The following is a 25,460-nucleotide window of genomic DNA, read 5'->3' as shown; positions in this document are numbered from 1 at the left end:
TCCGAATCAAGGTCACGCGCTCAAAGAAGCGTAACGCATGAAACACACCCACCATCTTATTAGACTACTTTAATCACCCTAACAAGGAGACCTCACTTACCGTGAGGCCATTTCATAGGATGGCCTTCGGCTGTGTGTCTGAGAAGGACTTTGAGGTCTTTACTCTATTGACGTTATAAAACATTAATCTAACATAACCAATTTCGACCACCAATTAGCTGTTGTTTATTGAATTGCCCAGCAAGACCTATGTCTATCGCCTTCAGAGAACGATAAACAGGAACGCTGCGCCGCCTGCGACGACGCCATGCACGTCGCAGAGGCATTGCTGTGGCACGTTAACTAAAGAACGTAGCAAGCCAACGCCCAGCGCTGTGCGCCGCGCAAGTCACGTGACCAGGGGTGTACACTGAGCGCCAGGCCAGGCGGGTGGCCTTGAGTGTGCGAGAGAGAGCAACACGGCCCCTAGTTTTACTAGGGCCGTGTTGCTGGAAAATCAAAGTTATCAGCGGAAGTGACGTCACGATAACCGTTACGCCGTCTTATCAGCGCTGCAGCTGCGCCGCAGCACGGAGCGTCATTCGCTCTGCGAACGTCGAGGAGTGCGGAAGCATAGCTCTGGGTGTCTCGCTGGGCGTTGGCTTGCTACGTTCTTTAGTTAACGTGCCACAGCAATGCCTTTGCGATGTGCATGGCGTCGTCGCTGGCGGCGCAGCGTTCCTGTCTATAGATCTCTGAAGGCGATAGACATTGATCTTGCTGGGCAATTCAATAAACAACAACTGATTGGTGGTCCAAATGTGTTTCGAGGACTGAAATTGAACTTCACATGTGATGTACAAGCTGTATTTGGAGGGAGTATGTGGCTCACACTTGCAGTTGTGTGGGGCAATCATTGTGATTATGGTGGCCTTGAAGCCTTCCCAGATGCAAATATTCTTACATGGAAGACATGGAGCATAGCAGAGACAGCAGGACTTCTGGCTAAACAGCCTTATGGTACTCTGGTTCCAAGTATGCCTTTTGTGTTGAGTACACGAAGAAAGAAGAAATTGAACGCCGATGAGTACCTATTCATATGGGTACACTGATAAACCAAAAGATTATGACCACTCCCCACCACGACGATGGATGCGGCTGTTGGTGTTGTGAGCACGTGATGCGGTAACAAAAGTATATAAGTTGAACAGACACGGAAGGTGGATCACCCTAGCAAAGATACGGACTGCAAATGGAGAAACCCATTGACATAAGCGACTCTGACTAAGGGCAAACTACACTATTGTCCATTAAAATTGCTACACCACGAAGATGACGTGCTACAGACGCAAAATTTAACCGACAGGAAGAAGTTGCTGTGATATGCAAATGATTAGCTTTTCAGAGCATTCACACAAGTTTGGCACCGGTGGCGACACCTACAACGTGCTGACGTGAGGAAAGTTTCCAATCGATTTCTCATACACAAATACCAGTCGACCGGCGTTGCCTGGTGAAACGTTGTTGTGATGTCTCGTGTAAGGAGGAGAAATGCGTACCATCACGTTTCCGGCTTTGATAAAAAGGTCGGATTGTAGTCTATCGCGATTGCGGTTTATCGTATCGCGACATTGCTGCTCGCGTTGGTCGAGATCCAATGACTGTTAGTAGAATATGGAATTGGTGGGTTCAGGAGGGTAATACGGAACGCCGTGCTGGATCCCAGCGGCCTCGTATAACTAGCAGTCGAGATGACAGGCATCTTATCTGCATGGCTGTAACGGATCATGCAGCCACGCCTCGATCCTTGAGTCAACAGATGGGGGCGTTTGCAAGACAACGACCATCTGCACGAACAGTTCGACGACGTTTGCAGCAGCATGGACTATCAGCTCGGAAACCGTCGTTGCTGTTACCCTTGACGCTGCATCACAGACAGGAGCGCCTGTGATGGTGAACTCAACGACGAACCTGGGTGCACGAATGGCAAAACTTCATTTTTTCGGATGAATCCAGGTTCTGTTTATAGCATCATGATGGTCGCATCCGTGTTTGGCGACATCGCGGTGAACGCACATTGGAAGCGTGTATTCGTCATCGCCATACTGGCGTATCACCAGGCGTGATGGTATGGGGTGCCATTAGTTACATGTCTCCGTCACCTCGTCTTCGCATTGACGGCACTTTGAACAGTATATGTTACATTTCAGATGTGTTACGACCCGTGGCTCTACCCTTCATTCGATCCCTGCGTTCTGTACGGGACTTTCTGGATACAGAAAATGTTGGACTGCTGCCCTGGCCAGCACATTCTCCAGATCTCTCACCAATTGAAAACGTCTGGTCAATGGTGGCCGAGCAACTGGCTAGTCACAATACGCCAGTCACTACTCTTGATGAACTGAGGTACCGTGTTGAAGCTGCATGGGAAGCTGTACCTGTACACGCCATCCAAGCTCTATTTGACTCAATGCCCAGGCGTATCAAGGCCGTTATTACGGCCAGATGTGGTTGTTCTGGGTACTGATTTCTCAGGGTCTATGCACCCAAATTGCGTGAAAATGTAATAAAATGTCAGTTCTAGTATAATATATTTGTCCAATGAATACCCGTTTATCATCTGCATTTCTTCTTGGTGTAGCAATTTTAATGGCCAGTAGTGTATTATTACGCAGAGCCTGTTAACGATTAGCCCGAAAACCGCGAAGCTGGTCGAATGTTCATGTGCTACTGTCATGAGCATTTACGGAAAGAGGCAGGAAGACAGCAAAACTACCACTGGGCGCTAAATGGTTGGACGTCTACCACTCTTCACAGAACGTGCAATTCGAAGGTTTATCTGCTCTGTAAGGTAGGATAGATGGTAATCTGTGGCATCTCTGCCGAAAGACCCCAATGCTGATCCACGTACAAGTGTTTCGAAGCACAACGTTCATCGTACATTATTGGACATGGAGCTCCGCAGCAGACGTGTTCAAATGTTGACCCAATGAGATCTTCAGTTACGATTGCAGTTAACACGGGACCATCAGGATTTGACGGTCGATCATTCGAAACGTCCCGGCTCTTCGGGTGAATCACATTTTTGCTACCCTAGTTCGATGGTCGTCTCCACAAACGCCGTCATCGAAGTGAAGGGCGGCTCGACACGTGCAGCTCGCAACGGATGCAGGCGGCGGCAGCAGTATTATGCAATGGGGACATTCTCCTGCAGCTGCATACGACCACAGCAATCGAAGACACATTGACAGCCGCGAAAACCTGCATTCATTAATGCTTGTGGTCTTCACCGACGGCGATGTCATCTTCCAGCAGTATAATTGTCAATGTGTCAGAGCCAGAAGCGTGCTACAGTGGTCCAATTAGCATTATAGTGAACTCACGTGGATGTATCGGCACCCAAATTCAGCTGATGTAAATCCCACGGAACGACATCTGGGTCGCTATCGAGCACCATCACTGCGTACGCAAATCAGCGACCCGTTATTTACGAGAATTACATGACATGTGCGTAAACATCTAATACCACATACCTCCACAAACCTACCAACAAACTTTCAGATTCCTGATAAGCAGAATCAGTGATGTATTTCTCTCCAAAGACGGACAAACGAAGTGTTAAGCAGGTAATCATAATATTTTGGCTCATCAGTCTATCTGCAAGGATATCCTAATTAGAATATTAATTTTGGGTCGATCCTCGGTAATCTCGTATATTGTTCTCTAAACGACAACGCGGAACTGTAACGGAACGCTTCCGAAAGTGAAGGAACATGTGTCAACCTGGACACGGTTGTCTACGGCATTCCGGATTTCATGGACGAACAGAGCAAGCTGGGTTTTGCGACATGTCTCTGTGGGGCATCGATACCTATTTTTATAGAGGGGTCTTTCGTTCCCCAAAATAGTCATAATGCGTGACCATAATACATGTGACATAGCTCTACAGTTGACTGACATCAGCGATATAAGTCTATAAATATAGGGGTCTATCTGACAGTCGTTCATGAAAAATAACTGATCTGTACTTTTATCCAGTCACTTGGTACACTACGATAAGCTGTTATTAGAATAGGAACATGTTCTTTTGTATAATCTGTTTAGTATCTCACAGGTGTCTCACCTGATCCAGAGGCCTTGCCATTGTTAAGCTTTCTGTTTGGAACAGTCACACTCCGCAAGCCACCCAACGGTGTGTGGCGGAGGGCACTTTACGTGCCACGGTCATTACCTCCCTTTCCTGTTCCAGTCGCGTATGGTTCGTGGGAAGAACGACTGCCGGAAAGCCTCCGTGCACGCTCGAATCTCTCTAATTTTACATTCGTGCCCTCCTCGGGAGTTATAAGTAGGGGGAAGCAATATATTCGATAACTCATCCAGAAACGCACCCTCTCGAAACCTGGACAGCAAGCTACACCGCGATGCAGAGCGCCTCTCTCGCAGAGTCTGCCACTTGAGTTTGCTACACATCTCCGTAACGCTGTCACGCTTACCAAATAACCCTGTGACGAAACGCGCCGCTCTTCTTTGGATCTTCTATATCTCCTCTGTCAACCCGACCTGGTACAGATCCCACACTGATGAGCAATACTCAAGTATAGGGCGAACGAGTGTTTTGTAAGCCACCTCCTTTGTTGATGGGCTACATTTTCTAAGGACTCCCCAATGAATCTCAACCTGGCACCCGCCTTACCAACAATTAATTTTATATGATCATTCCACTTCAAATCGTTCCGTACGCATACTCCCAGATATTTTACAGAAGTAACTGCTACTGGTGTTTGTTCCACTGTCATATAATCACACAATAAAGGATCCTTCTTTCTATGTATTCGCAATACATTACATTTGTCTATATTAAGGGTCAGTTGCCACTCCGTGCACCAAGTGCCTATCCGCCGCAGATCTTCCTGTATTTCGCTGCAATTTTATAATGCTGCAGCTTCTCTGTATACTACAGCATCATCCGCAAAAAGTCGCATGGAACTTCCGACACTATCTACTAGGTCATTTATATACATTGTGAAAAGCAATGGTCCCATAACACTCCACTGTGGCACGCCAGAGGTTCAAAAAATGGCTCTGAGCACTATGGGACTCAACTGCTGAGGTCATTAGTCCCCTAGAACTTAGAACTAGTTAAACCTAACTAACCTAAGGACATCACAAACATCCATGCCCGAGGCAGGATTCGAACCTGCGACCGTAGCGGTCACGCGGTTCCAGACTGCAGCGCCTTTAACCGCACGGCCACTTCGGCCGGCACGCCAGAGGTTACTTTAACGTCTGTAGACGTCTCTCCATTGAGGACAACATGCTGTGTTATGTTTGCTAAAAACTCTTCAATCCCACCACACAGCTGGTCTGATATTCCGTAGGCTCTTACTTTGTTTATCAGGCGACAGTCCTGGCTCTCAGCAGCCTTGCCAGCACGCACTACACATAACAGGTGCTAACTGAGTGCAAAGCAATTCGTGGCCTAACAGCTTCCACTGTGTGCACCTTACTGCTTGTTCTCTCGTGTTACCGTTTAACTCAGACAATTCTGCATGCCCATCAGCCTTCAGAAACTGCACCTTTAAAGACAAATGACCATCTATTTTCTCCATGATGTCTGCACACAATAACAGTGTAGAGTCCACTCAGCACACCGTGCTGCAGACTGTAGCTCGTGATGACGTCGCTGCTGGGGCGTCCTCTCCACAAATGGCAGCCATTGACGTTTTGATGACCACTGCTGTCACCAAAATCTTCTGACACCAAAATGTATGGGTGCAAGAAATCAAGAAATCACTTCTTATCCACAGATGGCGGTTGCCATTGTTGTAGCGGCCACTTCTGATACCAAAATGTATAGGTCAGGGTGTGACGCCCTATGTTGGCAGGTGAACTGGGCTGCTGGCAAGTCGGGATGGAGTGCCATTCCCGCGCATGCACGCTGATACAGTGGTGGTTGCTGCTGATGTTGAACAGCAAACTGTCACTAAAACATCCCTAGTAAAGGCAGTCTTTAATTCATGACAGTTACAGAAACGAAGTTGTAGCTGGAGAGGGAGTTGGTTCCCGCTGTGATATAGTCTGCCTCAGTTGCTGGAGTCAGGGATTGCCCACCAGGGAGGTTGTGCTTGTTGGTGGCGGCGCCTGCTCCTGTCAGTACAGCCATAGAGAGCTGATGTAAGGCAGTACATCAGAGACAACAGATGACAGGCGCGGGCCTGGCTGCTTGGTCACTCCCATAGCACAAACGTACTGCACACCAGAACAAGCAGCGTTAAACCAATGTTCCAGCATGACTGGAGATTATACCATGTGCCCACTCTGGGCGATGGACAGTGACAATGCAGGCCTGAATGGGCCAGTGGACAGCGACAGTGTATCTGGGCAGCTAACTGACCCAAGCTCAAACCCACATTCCTGTAGGGAGGTGGCCCTCAACAGAAGGTAGTCACCCAGAAGGTGATTCATCTGTGCAAAGTGACCAAGTTGACTGCACACAGCAGTGGCTGGCTACTTCATCTTGAACTGCTGCAAGCGTTCTTCTTCGCACAGTTATCGACTGATGTCAACTGCGTCTCTCAGTATACATACACTCTTGGATACCAATCAGTACAATGAGCATACTGAGATTGAGGTCCTAAATTAAGAGGCATATATGTTAGCTAGGATGGCTAATGTTCCTCCAATGGCAGTACCTCAGCCCAGAAATAATAACAGGTGGGAGCTCTGGGTGTACCTGTTAAACAACAATAACTTCGTCCAGACTTGTTTTCCTGTTCAGTCAGCTCTTCCAGACGCCCTGACATAGCTGTAAGTTGACCCAACTTCGGCTTTCATTGTGATTCTGACACTTCCTCGTGTAACCTGTATCTACTTTAAGCAGAAAACCACCCTACCAGCAGAGTTTCTAAGACTCCAGTTGCGAATAGACTGGGTTGATATTGGGAAATAGCATTCAAATTAATAAACAGCTAAAGTAGAGTAAGGAGAATCGGAGAATATTGTATTTTTATGTCAATCCATGAAACATGTGTACTGTCAAGCATCGGATCAACAGATTGATGTCGTAGGAGAAGAAGCTACTATCAGCCCAATGACCAGGTGCTATGGAGCAAGGGAGCATATTCAGGACAGCGGCCGGCTGGAAAGTTTGGTTCCGTGTTGGTAGCATCTCCAATGTGTTTTCCTGCCGGTATAGTGAGGACTGTGTCAAATTTAGTACTGTGGTTACAGTGATAATAGCTGGGAGGCGAAAAGTAGTTGCCACTATATCACAGATTTACCTTTAAACAATGACATGCTACTTTGCAATTCCAGCCTCATCATTCCTTTGGCTCTTCCCCGCTCGTATCAATTTATAATCACTATCTTAGGTGCAAACATAGAGTAAATCCAATGCATGTCGGCCCTTTGGAAGTAAGGGTGCGGGGCCAGGGCATCCTTTTGACGTCCTCCTGCGTTCCTTTCTCTAAGAATAACTGCATTTCACATGTTTTCATGTGGGTCTGGACCATTCTCATTAGGTGTATAGTAACACTTCCCTCCGGCATCAACATAACTCATCAGCCGAGGTCAACATCCAACTTCCCCTTTCCTTGGAGATCAGCATTACTTCCTGCGTCTTAACCTGTGTGTAGTTGCCCAAAGCTTCCCATTTTCCTGGACAGGGGTGCACGGTAAAATATTTGCAATGTACATCAACACTCATTACTGGAATTGCAACTAGCATATGAAGTCGGACTCGGTCTATGGTAATTTCTACCGTCACCATATGGTAGAATAACAAAAAGTTCCGCTCTTTTGGTTTCTCTGCATGCTGCAGGCTTGCTATAAGATCTTTCTGGAAGTTCTGCAGGCGACCCAAAAACTGTAGAGAAGGTAGCAGTGTAGTACCCAATTGCCCATGTACTGCTGTTACTTCCAATATTGCATCCCCTATCCTATTCACTAGTGATCTTAGGGGCCTTGCTAGTAAAATGCTATTATCTAGAGGCTCAGACGAGTCTGTATCCCAATATGATTGCTTTAATATACGATGTTAGTTCTTTAGTCAATGTCAGCAACATTTGAGTTTTATACCCCTGCTCAAAGGTTGTTATTTGTGTAGTATTCCATACTGTAACAGCTCTATTCCTATTTGATATTTCTTGCACTTGTCCCAGCATGTCATCCAATTTCCAGGCATCGTCAATATTTGTAGTTCCAAAGTCTCTTTAATAATTTCCCATCTGCATCTAACCATCCCAAGTTTTTCAGGCAACAATATGTTCGGCACTAGATCTGTCACTTGGTGACTGTTCCCATAGTCAGTCATACAAGAGACGGGACCTTTGGCATTCTCCTCATATATCCTTCAATATTCCCTTACTCATGGCCTCGAGATGTAATTCAGCGAATGTCTCCTCCAGCCTCTGCACCTCATTCCCTGCTTCTCATGCATTGCAAGTCAACCTCAGTATCTAATGGTGGCTAATTAATACAACGTCCTCCTGCCCGAAGAGCAGTACTCCTCCTTTGAGTTGCTGGTACTGTAGTGCATCCACAACTTCTCCATTGCAGAGGTGTTGAGTTACCAGAATTGTCACACATATTACAGTTGTCCTCATTTGTAATGCAACCTGGGAGGAAGGAAAACCCATCACTCTGCTTCTCCCTCTTGAAAAACTGGACGCCTCTGGCCCATTATCACATACCAAAAATGATACATCTCGTCCTACTACGTTGACATACCTCTGTTCCAGTCATGCATTGTAATACCTGCCCCATTACAAGGAAACATCAACATGAAAATACGAACCTCCCTATACCAACAAAACATGGCAACCCAAAAAATAAGACAATGATAAGAATATAACAAAATTTACCACAAAGCTTCACCATATATTCTGAAAGCCTCATCACTTACTGGCATGGTCTAAGTGTGTAAGGTACCTCACGTGCAGCCTACTCGCGAACTTCTGATTTCAAAAATGTTCAAATGTGTGTTAAATCTTATGAGACTTAACTGCTAAGGTCATCAGTCCCTAAGCTTAAACACTACTTAACCTAAATTATCCTAAGGATAAACACACACACCCATGCCCGAGCGAGGACTCGAACCTCTGCCAGGACCAGCTGCACAGTCCATGACTGCAGCGCCTTAGACCACTCAATGATTTCTTTCTTCATTTATTGCCCCCAATCTGATTTGCAGGTAGCGACGTTGGCACTTGTTGAAAAGCACCTTGAGCACCCTTGAGTTGTAAACAGCAATGACACAGGGTAGATAAATGCCTCAGTTGTTGTGGTGACTGTTTACATAATAGCTTAACAATTTATTGATGGTATGGTGAACACGCTCAGTCCTCCCTTTAGCTTTTGGGTGAAAGGGACTATTTTTTATTTTCCAGATTCGCACTAGTTGACACAGATGTTTCATTGATTTGTATATGAAATTGGTGTCCATATCAGTAATCATTGTGTGGGATATGCCAGACTCCAATAACCAGTTATTCGTCATTGCTTGTGCTACTGTATACACATGCTGATTTGAAATGTCAATCACCACAACATCAGAACATAACACGAAATACGATAGTTAACATGTATTGGTTACCAAATGGTGTTTGGTTAAATGAACCCAAGATGTCCATCACTACCAGTTCAAATGGCCTGGATGCCTCTACAGCCTTTGAGGTGACATTTGCTGATGGCTCATATCGGCATGTTGTACATGTGGCACACAGTTCCTCAAATAAAGTCAGTGTCCTATCTTTGCATCATCCATCAATATCATTCACCTATCCTACGATCTGTTATTCTCTATCCTCCATGTCCTGATAACACATGGCCCTGAACTTCCTTTAATGCATCTTCTCTTAGTGCTGCAGGCACCACAATGTGTGGCCAAAGCTTAGTTGTCCTACATAGCAACCCATCATATACAGCAAAGTGTAGCTGTTTTTTAACAGCTTACTGTCCTCATCAGCAGTTTAAGCCTTCTGTCATTCTACAAGGCTCCATCCAAGCACTCATACGACGCTAATCTTTCTGTTTAGCCCATCTGCATTGCCATTCTACTTGCCCAGTTTTTGGACTACCTCAGAGTCGAATTTGCTTCATTTCAATGGCCACTGAGTCAACCAGTTCAATGGCTCATTTAACCCGAATAGTCATTTTGACACTGCATGAACAGTTAAGACTCTGAATTTTCTGCAGTATGGGTAACACCTCAAGTGTGTGACACTGCGTATTAAGCTCAACATTTCGTTTTCTGTGGTTAAGTAATTTTTCGTGGCTTTATTTAATTGTCTTGATGCCGACACTATTGGGTGCTCTTTCCCATTCACTTCATGAGTTACAACTTATCCTATAACCTGGTTGCCTGTCTCACAGGACAGGGTAAATTCTTCTTCATTATTTGGAAATATTAATACAGAGCTAGTCATTAGTGCCTCATTTTATTTTTTTAATGTGCCTTGATATTCAGCCATCCATTGGACTCTTGCGCCCTTCTTTGACAAATGTCTCAATGGACTTGCAATGTCAGCAAATCCCTTGAAAAATTTTCTATAATGGCTAAATATCCCTAAAGCTGTCTGTATCTGCTTCACAGTCTGCTTTGATGGGAAATGATGAACTGCATGTATCAATATTGGGGTTAGTCTTTACCCTGACTGGGCTAATCACATGACCCAGATGCATACCATATGTGGGAGAGCTTCTGAGAAGTTTGGAAGGTAGGAGACGAGGTACTGTCGGAATTAAAGCTGTGAGGACCAGGTGTGAGTCATGCTTGGGTAGCTCAGTTGGAGAGCACTTGCCCGCGAAAGGCAAAGGTCCCGAGTTCGAGTCCCGGTTCGGCACACAGTTTAATCTGCCAGGAAGTTTCATATCAGTGCACACTCCCTGCAGAGTGAAAATTTCATCTCCAATGTTGCCCAGTGCTCCAGTGCCACTGAGGTTATATGTCATCTTTTGTGTTTTATTTTCATCTTGTGTACATTAAACTACTCTTTGGTGTCATCAAACAGAACATCTGCTTATCGTACAGTCTCCATGTTACTCTTCCCACTAGCGAACAATGTTGTGTCGTCTGCAAACTGTATAATGTGCCAATCTGAATTTATGTCATTAACAAAGAACAGAAACACCATGGGACATAGTATGTATGTTTATGACACACTGTGTTCCAGGGTACCTTCGCACAAAACTGTGTCTTCGATTGTTAGAACTTGATGTCTGTTAAATGTGATTCAAGGATTACCAGGGCAGATCCCTCTGTTTTGCAGAACTTTAATTTAGTAAGTAGGGCCTTATGTGAGATGCAGCTAAAGGCCTTACCTACATCACACAGCTCCAGTGCTTTAGACTCTCTTTCTTCAAAAGCTTGATTTATCTTTACCCACAGTTGTTGTTGTTGTTGTTGTTGTTCCCTTAACGTACTGTGCACCATGAAGGACGCTGCTGTCTTCCAGATAAGCTTAAAGTTGGCGTTTCACTGTGTATTCTGTCATATTAGTCAAACTGGACCAACACTGGAGTTATGGAGCTGGATCTGTGCAGTGAGACTTCATTGTGGACTCCTTTTTAGGAAGTCTGGGAATCCACCAGCAGATAGGAATTTATTAATTACCTGAGTTAGTGTTTGAGCAGTTTCATTATATTAACATGTTCAGAAAAGTTAAAAAGACATGGCGTAAGAATTTGGGCTCATTGTTGATTTCTACTTTTTTACAATGTCATTTGTGTGTACCATCTTACACTTCTGCATACTTCACTGGTTGCAACGTTTCACAGAAACTGCAGGATCTGTTTGTAAGTCATGTAATTCAGTTAGAGTTCTTTCTACCATCCTAATAAAATATTGATTAAATTCATCTGGACCACACGTATTAGAGCCAGAAGTGGGTTTTTATGGTGATCATTGACCAGATTCCACACTGTCTTGCAAGGACTGTGAGATTTTTACATGAATTTAACATTTTTTTTCTTCTTTGTTTGTTCCATCTCCTTCCTGTAGCCTCTCTTAGCCAGAAGGTAATTTCAACAAAGTGCATTCTTAAGGTCAGTACCTATAGCTGCTTTTACCTAATCATTCAGTATCTGAACAATGCATTTGCTGTTTGCCAGTCTTGTGGTGTACCATGACTTTTTCTTGACAACTTTTTTCAGTCCTTTTGATTTGCCTATAGGATTTTTCTTATCTTTCAGTTAGACAAGTTTATCATTTTGAACTTAACATGTTACTGCACCTCTCAACCACAGTTTTATTTCACATATGACCCATCATGATACAAAGAAATGGCAAAAGCCTCAATATGTCGTACAAATCTATAGGAGCAGAATTTCATTTCTCATTAAACGTTGTACGACTGTGTACTATAAATCTGATGTTTCCAAGAGTTGTATCTCCATTACATTTATTTCATTCAGCCATATAAAATTTGTCAATTGCAGCAATAAAAAACGTGAACATCAGTACTTACACATCATGAAATTTGACATTTGCTAACAGCTATAACAACATGCCTGTAGATAAAAACGTCAAAGCTCTGTGAAGTATAAGTGTAAAATGTAAATGTCGTGTGACTAGGGCCTCCTGTCGGGCAGACCGTCCGCTGGGTGCAAGTCTTTCGATTTGACGCCGCTTCGGCGACTTGCGCGTCGATGGGGATAAAATGATGATGTTTAGGATAACACAACACCCAGTCCCTGAGCGGAGAAAGTCTCCGACCCATCCGGGAATCGAATCCGGACACTTAGGATTGACATTCAGTCGCGCTGACCACTCAGCTACTGGGGGCAGACAAGTATAAGTGTGGTATTGCACATTTGACAGCCATACAAGGTAACCTACACTAATCAGCTAATAAAGTATGACCGCTACCCACAGCGACGTTGGACGCCACCTGGTGGTGTTGCAGGCACATGACACTGCAACAGAAGTATGTAAGTAGAGCAGACATACACGGGGGATCATCCTAGTGAAGAAAATGGCTCAAATGGCTCTGAGCACTATGGGACTCAACTGCTGAGGTCATAAGTCCCCTAGAACTTAGAACTAATTAAACCTAACTAACCTAAGGACAACACACACATCCATACCCGAGGCAGGATTCGAACCTGCGACCGTAGCGGTCGCGCGGTTCCAGACTGCAGCGCCAGAACCGCTCCGTCACCAGCGGCCGGCTGCCTAGTGAAGATATTGGCTGCAAATGGGGAAATCCACTGAGATAAGGGACTTTGATAAAGGGCAGATTATTATTACACGGAGTCTGTGAACGAGTATTTCGAAAACGGCGAAGCTGGTCGAATGTTTATGTGCTACTGTCGTGAGCGTCTATGGAAAGAGGTGGATGAACAGTGAAACTACCACTAGGTGCTAAATGGCAGGATGTCCATGGCTCTTCACATAACTTGGGGTTCAAAGGCTTATCTGCTTTGTAAGGTACGATAGATGTTAATCTGTGGCATCTCTGAAGAAAGAGCACAATTCCGGTGTAAGCACAAGTGTTACGGAGCATATCGTTCATCGTACATTGTTGAACATGGGGCTCCACAGCAGATTGCTCGTACGTGTTCACATGTTGAGCCAACTACATCGTCAGTTACTATCACAGTGGGCATGGGACCATGTGGATTCTATCGTCGATCAATGGAAATGCGTCGGCTCTTCGTGTGAATCACATTTTTGGTACGCCAAGTCCAAGGTCGTCTCCACAAATACCGTCAAGAGGTGATTGGGGGTTCGAATAGTGCAGTGTGCCACAGATGCAGGTTGAAGGGAGCAGTATTATGCTATAGCAGACATTCTCCTGTGCTAGCATGGGACTTGTGGTGGTAATCGAAGACATGCTGACAGCTGCAAACCGCCTGCATCTCTTCATGCTTGATGTTTTCCCTGGAGCTAATCTTTCAGCATTATAATTGTCCGTGTCTTGGAGCCAGAGCTGTGCTACAGTGGTTTGAGGAGTTTTTGTAGTGAACCCATGATGTTTCGGCAACCAAATTCGCCTGATATAAATCCTATGGAACCCATGTGGGTCGCTATGTGCCCAATCACCACGTACGCATATCAGCATACAGTTATTTGTGCGAATTACATGACCTGCTGGTAGACATCTAATGCCACATACCTCCACGAACCTACCAACAAACAGTCGGATCCCTGATACGCAGAATCAGGGATGTATTTTGTTCCAAAGACGGACAGACAAGGTATTAAGCAGGTGGTCATAATGGCTTGGCTCATCAGTGTAGAAGAATTAGCACTAGTGATTTATTCGCCAAATGATCCTTTTACAATGGTATAAGATCCGCCAGCGTAATACAAGGAAAACATAGGTATTAAACGCGCAAACAAAGTTGACACTCGGCGCGGTGGCTGATAGGAACGACTGTAAATGGAAAATGCATTTACGGTCGCTCCCATCGGCCACCGCGACGATTGCCAACTTTGTTTGCGCGTATGTGATATATATAACAGAAGGAATATAAACGGTAGGCCTGCGTATGTTTAATGTGGAGAGGACAGATTGTTGGCCGTAGCCTTGTTGAAGGAACCATCTCGGAATTTGCTTTAAGTGATTTAGGAAAATCGCAGAAAAGGAAAGCAGGATAGCCGGACTGAGCAAATCCTTCTGAATCTGAGGCCGGTGTACAATATACTGAACAATAAAAACGTTTATTAAATAAGTCAAGATGGATATGTTATTGGATTTTTGACTGGATTGAAGGCATTACGCGGCAAAAAGCTGCAGTACATTTCACATAGAGAGTAATAACTTCTGCCAGATAAAAATATGAACAATTTAGTCCCCAGAATTGCAAAATGGATGTCAAAAATTTTTATTCCGACACGAAATGTATATTTTGTCTTGTTGCCGCTACATAGTTCATTGTCTTTAAAACTGACTGTAGGCTCAAGATGAATATGTCACAGAAAAACAATATTTTTTCTGGAGGGTTAGTTGCTTCTCTTTCGCCAGACAACATTAACAAACAACAAACACCAATTTCACTCACTGATCCTACGCTTTTGTGTGTATGACGATGCAAAGATATTACGTGACACAATAGTTCGGGCGTGTTTGCGGTGGAGAAGTGGGTACATTGAAGTGTGGATGATGTTGTTTGTGGTTTTAGGATATAGCGGTGAGACGGTAGCAACATGAAGTGCATCACAACAAAAATGAAAAATAAGTATGGTGTGTAATGCGTTGTTTACAACCACATAATTGAAAGTTCTATAATACACGAGCCTGTAGTGTCAGTAATTTAGTGATATGCTGTCTGCGATGTATATTAAAACAAAGTAGTCTGATTTCATTATTTAGTTGCAGTAAAAACGATGTATTTGAATATGTGCTGTTAATTATTTATAGACTTATAGAAACCTAGGTTTCAGCCCAACTTTTCATACACAAAGCAGAAGACTGAACTGATGGTCAAGAATAAGTGTGACGCATACAAAATGTGACAATGTCTCACCTTTATTTATTTCGTGTTGCTTTATTCGGCTTGTAATATCGTCACGAGATGGCAGAGACCTGTGCCCATGTAATTTTTTTCCTACGATATTTGTTGTCACTGCTCACACGACAATAACACGAAGAAACACATCGATTATTAAGGGGGAAAACCTACCTAGTAAGTAATAGGCGTAGTCTCTTCAAATTGCTGAAACGTCAAGATCATTTAGTACAAAGGAATGAGACAACATGCATGATAACGAATTTCTGCTCAACAGAGTTTTAAATAAAGTTCTAAAGATATGACTTAGAAATAGCATGACTGGAAGTGTGTTAAAAAAACTCGAATTTTTATGTGAGATCGAGACAAGGTGCAAGTGGTTTTTGGTTACAGGTATGCAGAAAATGGAACTACACATTCAGTTGGTCACATGCCGTTGGCAGTGGAACGCATTAGAAAGAAACTGGTACTTTAGGCTTTAGTGTGAAACGTACATAACAATCGAAGTGCTTATTTATAAAATGAATGAGGTTCGAAGCTATGTATATTTTGAGTTAAAAACGAACACTGTGGTAGTATATACATAATTGGTAATGCATAAACACAAACGTAAACTCATATGCTGAAGAAAGTTTACATAAACCTCAATGTACGAATGTCACTTTGAACAAAACAAGTTGCTCTGGCGAAAATGGGTACTTTAAAGATTAGACAAATCAATGGGGGCCTTCAGTACATATTTATAGTTCTTAAAGTGTTTATTAAAAACAGCAAATAATGTTAGTAAATAGTCCCTATTCTTACAGTACACGGTTTATATTTGTGTCATTTATTTAAAAATATGATGATTGTGATTTACACTAATTATTCTAGGGAGTCATAATTATAAACAATGTAAAGACTTGTTAAGGAATTAGTTATTAACGTTCATGAACAGACATTCAGCTTCCAGACAACCGTTATAGACATAAATCCATTTGCTTTATGGAACTATGCCCTTTATATAGTCATTCATATACAATGTATCCACAATTGGTATAACTGATTTGGTACTGGTGGACTACATTTTGCTTTGTAATTATATGCATGTATGCAACTCTATTTCATGAATATATTACAGGCAAGATGTTGGGCTCATGGAAGAAACATGGAATGATAAGAAACATTTATTTTATAATGCTACTTTTTTTGCATGATAAATATTTTTCCAAGAGGTATGTCCTAAAGGGAAATCCAGTTAGTGGCTACTGGGTGCCAGCCTGGTTAGTGCACACATTTGAGTGTTACTTTCTGACAGACTTTACTAAGAAAGCAAATGTATTGTTCTGTACAAGCTGCTCAGTGTATTGATTTCCTTTTTTCTCATCAGACATGTGTGACAATGGTATATGGCCATGAACATGTCAATATACACTTTGAATTTTTGTGTGAAGGAAAGTCGAGTTGAAATATAAAATACCACTGTGGAAGTAAATATGATGCCTGTGATAACAAAAAAGCTGTTTAAAAATATACTTCTTTTGCAAAATTCAATAAAGGACACGGAATCAAGAATGTATCTACCGTGGCCTGTGACTAGGAACTGATGTGAAGTTTGGCTTAAACGATTTGAGAAAACCAGAGTGACAAATCAGATACATAATCCTGAATTGTCTTCACATGAACAGTTTTCCCTGCAGTTTAATTGTTTTTTTATTGAGTTTCATTTACCATAATGGAATTAAATCAGCCAGAATTATTTCCACATATGTTTGAAGGGGGCTTGATTTAATAACTTTTTGTTTGTTTGTACCACCCTGCTGATACATAACCTGTTGTCTAGTTACATTTCAAGAAATTTTAGGGTTATCCTTTTATATTAAATCGTGCAGTCCAAAACACAGTTAAGTAAGTGTATCTGATTTACTTTATACATGTTTGAGTGTGCTTCAGTCAGTATGTTTTACAACAAAGAGATAAAGTTTCAGTCGTAAATCTTTAAGGCAAATGCAAGACGCAAATGATTGCCTGCTCAATCCAAGCTTGAACTCTGTATTTGTAATGACCACACCAAGTACAGTATGTTAGACCCTAATTTTTCCTTCATTTTTCTTCACACAATTCAAATGCTACAATACAAAACCTTATTACATATCACTATTGCTGCTATATACATTAGATTTAGCAAAGTTCTGTTGAACTGCACCTCACAGAAGATATTGTAATAGGTGGAAAAATTGGTTGCATGATACCGAGCATGGTGGTGCAGTGGTTAGCTCACTGGACATCCATTCAGTAGGATTATGGCTCAAATCCCTGTCCAGCCATCCAAATTTAGGTTTCCGACGATTTCCCTAAATTGCTCCAGGCAAATGTTGAGATGATTCCCTCGAAAAGGCTTAGCTTATTTCCTTCTCCATCCTTGAAACTACTCAAGCATGTTCTCCCTCTCTAACGACCTGGAAGTCGATGGGACATTAAACCCTAATCTTCTTTCTTCCCCCTCCACCGTGTTTCTTTTTCTTTCTTTTTTTCTCAATAGTTTGGTGCTGTTGTGTGGCAACAGCAGAAGTGCATCATCATTGAAATTACCTGTCCAAATGCAAATAATACTCATATGGAAAAATGATCATATGGCGTTGTTGGCCGGGAGACCCCATTCGGGTAGTTCGGCCGCCGTATTGCAAGTCCTTTTTAGCTGACGCCACTTTGGCGACTTGCGAGTCAATGATGAAGGAGGACACACAACATTCAGTCCCCTGTCGCGAATAGAACCCGGTCCCCCTCCGTGGTAGGCGGTAATGCTACCGCTATGCTACGGAGGCGGACAATACTCATATAAATTGTATTTGATCATGCAGTGGCTATCAAGGTAATGAGCGTTGTGGCAAAAATTATTTATTCTTGGCCTTCTCTCCAGCTGAGTATTATTTCACCACCCAACATTAGTAGTTTACAGTTATGTTTAACATGAGCCATAGGATAACTGCACTCTACTCCTCATTCATTCATACTTACTTTTTTCATGGTCACTTTTGTGTTCCAACAAAATATACATCACAATAGGAACATGTTGTGAGAGAGAGAGAGAGAGAGAGAGAGAGAGAGAGAGAGAGAGAGAGAGAGAGAGAGAGAGAGAGAGAGAGAGAGAGAGAGGGGGGGGGGGGGGGAGGGAGGGAGAGAGAGAGAGAGAGAGAGAGAGAGAGAGAGAGCGCTACTGGATGGATTATGGCGTACATTGAATCTTGATTCACTTAAGTGTGATTTTTAAAGTTATTTTGATTAAAATTTATCACAATTTCCATCATATTTTTAGTATTTCAGAACTGTGGATAAGTAACTTTGTCTAATTTTTAGAAAATCATTGTAATTTTTGAAGTATACTGTGTGAAAACATATTTCATTTATTTATCTGATGGGTGTGAACCCTATAATTCTCATCTGAGAACAGTTACCTATTTAGTATTCATACAAATCTTGAAGTAGAGGAATAAGGCATTACACACTTAAATATCTCCAATTAAAACTGTTGCAGATCACCTCACTGGGTTCAGAGGTTGGTATACCCCAGAAGACATGGTCGTCTGTCAACGTGGCTTCGTACATGCACACACCTTTGGTGGTTTTGTAAATTGTTAGAGCTGCAATTCTCTATACAGGTAGAATGGCCACTGGACTGCGTTAGTGTCATTCGTGTCTAGTGATGTTACTAGGCTTGGTAGGGTGTATGAAATGTCAGACGTTGAGTGATTACTGTGAAGGACAAGGAAGTGCCACATACTTGTCTGGGATAGTGTTACCAGCACCTGACAGAGTTTTAAAGGGGCCTCATTGTGGGACTCTATTTGGCTGGCTGGTTGAATCATGCAGTATCCAGTTTTGTGGGGCATTCGTATGTGATAATAGCCCCATGTTAGACAGGCGTATTTGTCATCAAGGCTCTGCTCAACCATGTCTGACTACAGAACGGAGATAGCCGTATTGTGCACCAAGCATATTATAGCTTCTTCACATCTCTGCCTCCCATCAAAGAATGAGTAGTGGAGTCTCTGAACATTCTGTTTCACTCCACATCATTGATCGAAGACTAGCAACAGCCAGACCAGGGAGTTACTGCCCCAGGCAAAGGCTGCTGTTAACACAACACAAATGACTGTATTTGGAGTGGTGCTATGACCGCGAAACATGGATTGCTGATTAATGGCGTTGCATTGTGTTCAGCAGTGAATTGTGGTTCTATACTACCCTGTAAAACCTCCGTCAGTAAGTAAGACACCATTCTTACAACATTTTGGAGAGTTACAGCAGTGTTACTCCCAGTAAAACGGCCATCAGGTATGAATTAAGGTAACGACTGGTAATGATTGAAGGGAATCTGACGGCACCATGATATGTCGCAGACATCCTGTGCCCTCATGTATTACCTCTCATATAACAGTATCATTGTCCCTGTTTTTCAACAGGACAGTGCTCGTCCCCACAGGGCACATGGCTCCATGAACTGTCTGCATGATGAGCTATTTTCATGGCCAGCAAGACTCCCAGCTCTGTCCCCGATAGAACAAGTGAGAGAGTAACTAGGATGTCAACTCCATCCCAGTGCTAGTATCCAGAATGCTGAGGAATACTTACACAGTGGTGGGCCAGATTGCCTCAAGATAGGATATACTGGCTTTATGAGACACTTCCCAAACACATTAGTGCATGCTTCTTGGCCACAGAGGGTGCAATGTCATATTGATAAGTGGGCTCATACTGCCAAGTTATTAATAAACTTCAGTCAATTTTATAATCACTGAAATAACATCACATACCCCTTTAACACATGTGGTTTCATTTTGTTTCCTCCTCCCCATCTGAATGCTTTACTTTTTTTCTTTCAGGCAGTGTGTGTTGATATATTGATTTGTTTGGTTGTGAGACTAGTTCTTAATATTTTTGTAATATTGTAATCAAGCTCAGTTACCATATATTTGTTCAGTATGAGGCTTCTAAGCATGGGGATTCCATATTTATGTCTTCAGAGGCAAGAAGACAGAATTCAACTGAAATCCTTGAATAACACAAAAGATAATAAATTTAATTCATGGGAGAAATGGAAGTATGCAGCAGGCACTAGATAATACAGATAGTAAAATATGAGACTGGTAGAAAGTAGGAATGACAGGGTAATAAATGCAAAGCTGTTAAACCATCCTTGTCTAAAAGAAAAATATATGCTGTGTGTAGGAAAATCAAAGAATCCTTTGGCGATAAGAAAAGCAGCTGCACCAGCAGTGTCGTGCTAGTACTGAGAAAAAGAAGAGAAGCCTAAAATACAGGATCTAGGAGGGCCATGTGAAGACAATATTATGGAAGTGGATGAAGAGATGGATAAGTGGAAACTGCAAGAAGAATATGACAGTACGTAAATGTCTGGGTCTAAACAAGGCACATGCTGTAGGTGAAATTTACACAAAATTATTAAGATCTTTGAGAGAACCGACCATTTATCTTGACTGTAGCCTTGTACGGAAGTGAAACAGTATAGACAAGAAGATAATAAAGTTTTTAAGTGTGCTACTATAGAAGAATGCTGAAGAATCTGATATGGGTAGATCATATAACTACTGAGGTAGTATTGAATAGAATTGTGTGTGTGGGGGGGGGGGGGGGGGAGATTTGTGGCACAGCTTGACTAGAAGAAGGGATTGGTTGTCAAAAGCATGTAGATTGCAGTATTTATTCGGAGATAAAGAGGCTTGCACAGGATAGAGTAGCAGGGAGAGCTATATCAAAACATTCTTCGCACTGAAGACAGCAGCAGCAACTGTAATGAACACAGTAAATCCACTTCGTAATTTATAATGAAATGAGTGGAAACAAATTCCCTTAATATAGCTAAGAATGAGGCATTACGTATTTATATGACTTCTTCATCTAACAGGAGGATTTGTACTTGATATGTGGGGCAACCACAGCTCTAGTATTGCATTTCAAATGATAATACCACAACAGCTATTGCAGTTTAATCAGTTGAAATGTAACTGAGTGTGTTTTATTTTGTAGTGGGAAGTCATACCTTTGTTACAGCAAATGTTATGTGAATATGTGATGGCCTCTGAGCTGGTGCTAAACAGGTATAGTGGAACTTTTAGTGATAAAATGAAAAGGGTTGACACCCATGATGTATTCGGCCTTGATGTGCAACTAATCATGCTACTTTTCTCTGTATCTTCTTAATACTCTTATTTGTAAGCATATCATTTGTGGACTGTGTTCTTAAAACTGGGATGCTCAAAGTGTTTGCTTGAGAGCCGAAGTGTTATTCTTCAGAAATTTGACAGAAAATCTCTGGACTATCACCATTGCAATGTGACTCTTAGTTAAAATACTGTCTTACCAATGATACACATCATTGTCAATTCTAGCCCATATTTCCCAGTTTTTCATTGCTAAATCTCTTGATCTGATTTTTTTAATGGTCACATGGCAGCCATATTCAATCATGAAATGGTGATTTTGATGACTCCTTGGTGTTGTTTTGCTTATATTGCAGTATAGTATATTGGTTTGTGTTTATACGGTATTGCATAGAAGATTTAAGATACACGTTTGAGGTAATCATGCCAGCTTTATGCTTCATAATTAATATTAACATTCATAATTCATTAATATTTACAATTTTGTACATAAATACTCATCAGCCATGAGTTATTCTTCCCACAAACATTTCATTTTTAAATAGTTTTTATGCTTTGTGCAAGGGACCTTTTTTATAGTTGACAGGAGTGATGTGGTTGGAAAAACAAATGTCAAAAATGTATCTCATGCAAGTGTTCATCGCCAATTCCATTTACCTAGAGCTCTCATATGAAAGTCCTTGATGATTAGCATCACCATGGTTGATTCTGTAAGTTTCTGTTTAAGTTCAGTGTATGAGTAATTAATGCTAGTGACTTCTGTTTCAAAATAACTGTTTCCATTTGCCTATATTTACCTCATGTTACTCCCCTCCCCTTCGGGATCAAATTAAGTGATGTCATTCATATTTCACGATGACACACTGTGACTGTCTTTAACAAAGTGCTACAGACAGGTAATTTGCTGTGAACAACAGCAATTCTGAGATGCTTTGTAGTATTTTCTCCTGTAGCAATTTGTCAATTATGTAGCTGAGGATAAAACTGCCTTATCAATTTTTAACACCAGAAACACTCCTTGAGATATGTGAGAGATTTCTCCCATGTCATCATCTTGTCAGTTTGAAAGAACTAAGTGGTTGTGCTTCACCAATCAGTTCAGGTAACTAAATAATGAACATCACAGAATTACGGTATAAACATATGGTGTGTTCTTATGCAACCACTGAATTAATTATTTGTTCGTTCTGCCGGCCGAAGTGGCCGTGCGGTTAAAGGCGCTGCAGTCTGGAACCGCAAGACCGCTACGGTCGCAGGTTCGAATCCTGCCTCGGGCATGGATGTTTGTGTTGTCCTTAGGTTAGTTAGGTTTAACTAGTTCTAAGTTCTAGGGGACTAATGACCTCAGAAGTTGAGTCCCATAGTGCTCAGAGCCATTTGAACCATTTGTTCGTTCTAAGTGTAGTGATTTATTTTTACAAGGATCATGTCACCTTAATACAAGGAAAATGCAAATGGTATGTACAGGATGATTGTAATTAGTCTTTTACTATTTTAGAGCCCCCCCCCCCCCCCCCCCCCCCATCCATGACAAATGAATGATTGTAGGACAATGAAACTTTGTGGAAACATTTGTAATGACATACAGAAGAGAAATAATGAATAAACCATTGAAATAAACAAATTTTAACTTCCACATGAGAGGATTACATTTGTTAATTGCATATCATGATTACATTCCAGGTTACAAACGCTGCTCAGTGTGATGACCATCTACATCCATGATAGTGTGGAAACACACTAGAGATACCATTTCACAGTTACTCACAGCACTGTTTGAATGCTGAACCATGGAATGTTCAGCTATTGTGACACAGCATGTGCACTGCTTAAAGATCACATGCGTCAATCATTCTCAGCCAGGGGAACACTAACTTTTTCAACAGTTAGTGGCACTCCCAGAAGCTATTCTCAAATTTCCAGTTAATTTGAACTTCCAAATCACGTTGTTCAACCCCGGTGCAGAAAGACGACCTTTCTGTTTTCCTCCTGGGACAGCAGCAGCACTATAGCTGTTGTTTTGATGAAGCAGCTTTACGAGTAAAGCCTTGACCCCCTTGCCCAGACCACTGTTGACCATCTGCAACTATAATTAACACTTATGCTTGTCCTTCAACCCTTTGTCACCATACCAGTACCAGTGCCTAGTGGCAAGTCATGACACTAATATTACTAAGAAGAGACAGCCTGCAAAATGCAGGCTGGGCGTCATTCCTATAACGTTGGGTACCCATACAATGAATAGTTTTCTGCCTACACTGGCTCAAGTAGTAAAATTTTAATTATAACCACATATATATTCATACACACACATTTAATGAGCAGAATACAGATAGTTAGATGTGGGCTTCTTGAGGGAATCATCCTGGAATTGCTTGAAGTGATTTGGGGAAACCTGAATCAAGATGACGGGACAGAGCATGAGTCTCCCTCCTCAATCTGAGGTTAGTGTCTTAACAAATACCCTACCTCATTCAGTTATATGTAACACACAGTTGTCCTTTTTTTGTTCACACTTGGATTAAATTATCTTAGTTACATGAAAACTTATAATACACTATTCACTTTGTATCTCCACACTGAACACACCACAAGCAGCTGCAGATGACTTTAGGACCATGACTGTGCAGTTGCACCTTTGATATGTCTCCATGTCTTCCCTTCTGCCAATCTAAAAGACTAACCAATATCACTTCATGATAGGTTGAGATGCTGAACTCAGAAAAATGGTGAGAAATTAGTATTAACAGCAGCATCCACTTTTTGCTAATAATAATACTCTGTTACTTTATTATTATTATTATTATTATTATTATGTATTAACATCCCTGCTTATTCTTTAATTGTGTTGTATGCATTATTTAAGTGGTATGGTTTGACTGCCAATTTAACTAAAGGACATTAAGTATCTCATCTCTTTGGGTAAATTATTATGCAATTTTAATACCTGATAGAAAATGCTGTGTAGTTCCTCCTCCTCATCCTCCTCCCCCCCTTTTTTTGATAAATGTAGATCCAAACTGACTCTAGTTCCTTAATTGTGTACAGAACTATTTGTGAAAATTTTCTAATATATTTGCTGATGCCTACAACAGATTGGTAGTTGAACTGACTTAGCAAGTAACAATGCCATCTTTTAAAACTATTTTCTTACAGTGACTCCAAATACTATTTTTTGTAGTCTTCTGTTATGAACCTTTTCTGGTGTTTGAAAATTGTGCTATCATCTGTGCATCTGGTCCCTAGAAAAGAATCCTGTAGTTAAGAACTGAGTGTTCGTAGGAATAGTATATAATGACTGAAAGTCTATGTCTGGTACCTTCATCAGTTCTCCATCCTATATTACTTCTTATTTTTATTATTCATTCCTTAATCCAACTGTCTTTTGTCCATAAGTAACTGCTGAAAGTATTTTTTATGTAGTACATATGTAACAGGCATATATGATTTTAATTTCCAATTTTTACAGCAATAATCTGCGTTTTGCAGCCTTATATTACTCTTGTCACTTTTCTACTTCATCTGCATGCCTGTGTCTTCTGTTCCTTATATCTTTCTCATACTCCGGATTGTCCACTCTTCACCTGTAATTTTTAGTCACTGTTTCTCCTGGCAGCCTCTAACCTTTTCCCGGTCCCTGCCTTTCTGCCTTGTTGCCAGCAACCTCTCCTGCCTATTCCTGCATGGTCACACCATCACAGTCTTTTGTAACCGCCTTCCTATCTGCTGCCCCCCCCCCCCCCCCCCTTTTCCACATGCGCTCTCTCTCTCTCTCTCTCTCTCTCTCTCTCTCTCTCTCTCACACACACACCACTATTTTCTTGCCTCCACCATGGCCAAGATTGCTTCAGTACATATGATTTTAACGAC

At 42.0% G+C, this 25,460-nt stretch overlaps 1 protein-coding gene across 1 annotated transcript in view; it reads left to right on the top strand.

The window, feature by feature from the left end:
- Nucleotides 1-15,030: 15,030 nt before the first annotated feature.
- The window catches only part of LOC126469709 (tyrosine-protein kinase transmembrane receptor Ror2), a 50,591-nt gene continuing 40,161 nt past the window's right edge, over nucleotides 15,031-25,460 (top strand). The window contains exon 1 of the mRNA XM_050096894.1: nucleotides 15,031-15,164. The gene's annotated coding sequence lies outside the window, so the exon portion shown is untranslated. The remainder of the gene's footprint in view (nucleotides 15,165-25,460) is intronic.

This window comes from Schistocerca serialis, chromosome 3, assembly GCF_023864345.2.
Source record: "Schistocerca serialis cubense isolate TAMUIC-IGC-003099 chromosome 3, iqSchSeri2.2, whole genome shotgun sequence".
Taxonomy (NCBI): domain Eukaryota; kingdom Metazoa; phylum Arthropoda; class Insecta; order Orthoptera; family Acrididae; genus Schistocerca; species Schistocerca serialis.
Note: the sequence above shows the minus strand (reverse complement) of the source record. Positions and strands in the feature narration are given on the sequence as shown.